This window comes from Rhipicephalus sanguineus, chromosome 8, assembly GCF_013339695.2.
Source record: "Rhipicephalus sanguineus isolate Rsan-2018 chromosome 8, BIME_Rsan_1.4, whole genome shotgun sequence".
Lineage (NCBI taxonomy): Eukaryota > Metazoa > Arthropoda > Arachnida > Ixodida > Ixodidae > Rhipicephalus > Rhipicephalus sanguineus.
Window position 1 is genome coordinate 81,376,276 of NC_051183.1, and position 2,512 is coordinate 81,378,787.

Below are 2,512 nucleotides of genomic sequence, written 5' to 3' on the forward strand. Positions count from 1 at the left end.
TTTTGGAGACCTGCATCGATCCAAGACCTTGGTTTCGTTGAGAGGCTTGCAGCTGCATCGTGTGCAGTGTGATCACAAGCATCCTGGCAACTGGAGCATTCTTTCAGCTTATGTATGCTCTGTTTACCCTTGAAGAGTCAATGCCGTAGATGTACAGCAGCACCAACAAGTCCCAAATGATCACTGCCGTACATGTATGGTGCTGTTGTGTGCTTGAAAAACATGCCACTTCAATATTACTTTTGCCAAGCAAGTGCTGTCAACCTTATGGCAGAAGCAGGATTTTTTTGTCGCGAATGTTTACCTTTCGTTTCTACTCCAAGGTCTAGTTAGGCCGCCACATCGGCTATTGCTTGCGCATGTGCACAGTGACAAGTTTGGTTTTGTCTCGCAGGCAGTTTCTGTTTGTTGCGCTAGCAAAAGCTCATGTCTAATCAGACTTGTAACCAAATCACCTGACCTAGCTTGTTTAGTGCTTACAGGGATGAGATTTCAGACATTCACAGGTGAACTATAGTACTGCAAAACAATGCCGTTGCACACAAATGCTACCATGCCTGCATGTTTGGTGTCTTGGAGTGCACACTTTTTATTAGCCTATGAAACATACTTATTCCGATAAACAAGTTTTCATTAATAGCATAGGTTTCTTATTTTATTGCTCCATGAATAAGCAATGTACCAGTACTCCAGTCATGGGCACGTTAGCAGTAAAAAGTAAACAGTGTTACAGCTACAGCTAGCTAAGCCAAAAAAAGTAACTCTGTAACAGTTACAGTTTTGAAAGGCAACCTGTTACACTTACAGTTACTGCAAAAAAGTGACGTTGTTACTTTTCTGTTACTGTATAAATATAGATCACAAATCAAATGATAGAATTTATTTACTAACGTATGAAGGCTATGCGCGTAGTCAAAATTGCACGTGGTAAAACGTAGACAACGGAAACCTACTTGGGCCTCACACAAGCACTCATTTGCCTCATCTTGAAGTGGAAAAACGTAGTGGAACGACGGCAGTAAGAAGCGCATGCGAAGTGCAATGGGGAGTGCATCACTAGTGGAGGACAACATGCATTGTGTCTGTTCGTATGTTTAAGATGTGGCAGACTCTGTTCGGAGAGCTTCGCGTCCACTGGGCATACAAACTGTTCTTAAGCCCCGTTACTATACCTTAGGACATGTGTTCGCAGAAATCCAAACACCACCCACCTGCGGACGATCATGGGGATGTCATCTAAAAGCACGATGCGGGGATTCCGACACATCGGCGAAACATGCAGGAAAGGATTAACGAGGCCTAAAGAACACAACGGAATAGTTGCTAAAGCAACCCATTCAATGCGTTTAAGATGGAGCTTGTTGAACACTGCTGGATGACACGGCATAGCTTTGACCTAAACAATGCGACGATGCTGGTTTGTGAACGAAGGTGGGGGGAAAGAACTTCTGGAATCGTGGTTCATTCGCTGTGCGCATCGGCTTGCAAAAACAACTGCGGCCCCCCCACTGGACATTTACAAGGACATGCGTGACTAGCGGAGTGGTTGACCTCGGCTCAATATTTTTTTTTGTTGCCAGTGTATACTGAGGATGCCACCATGCATAGGAGGTGAAACGGTCTGCTCATTTTTAAATAATTGCTGTGTTAAGTCGGAGTAAACATTTTACAATCAGTTCCAAAGAAGTTTTTAAAAATCCGCTTCGCTAGTTCATGGTATTTCTGGCTCTTAGCCGTTTGCGCGTTCGGCTGCTTTTAGCCACCTGTCAAACACGATTAGCTCAGAGCCTCAGACGAAGGAGACTGTAAACTAGGCGTCCTAATGCTTCACCTGTGCACCAAGAACAGAGCTAGATGCTCAAGTGACAAAGGCGATATATATGCGGAAAAAAAATGGACGTCAGCTTAGCAGCTGTTCAGATTGCAACATGATTTACATGTTGCGTTAATGACTGACCTCTGACCTAGGTCTTCTACAGGGAAGATTAATTCTCCTAGTGACCCCCTCTCCATGAACTGCGAGGGGCGCCCTATTCAGGAAAGTTGAGAGGTGGAAAGGATATGGTGAAGAAGAAAGTTAGAAAAAGCGAAAGGCCTTAACAAGTGTTGCTGTTGGATAATTTTTCATAAAGACAGAAGTAAACTGTAACGGCAATACCGTTACAGTTACAATTTCCTCTAACTTAAAGTAACTAGTTACAGTTACAAGTTACTGAAAAAGTAACTAGGTAGCAGTAACGCATTACTAGTAACTAGTTACGTCCAAGACTGCCTGTACCTAGGAAAATATTGCCACTTTTGGTCACTCTAAAGAAAAACTGAGTAATTTTTATTTAAGTCGCCCAAAGATTGCAATACACAATAAAAAATGTCAATCATCAATGACCACATTTGGGAAAAAATGTTCGAGCCTCACAAGGTCACAAACAATTAAGTAGATCAGCCTGCCTCCTAAGAGCAACTTTCTATGCAGGAAAAGGTGTATCTAGACAATGTTGCAGGCACATTTCAA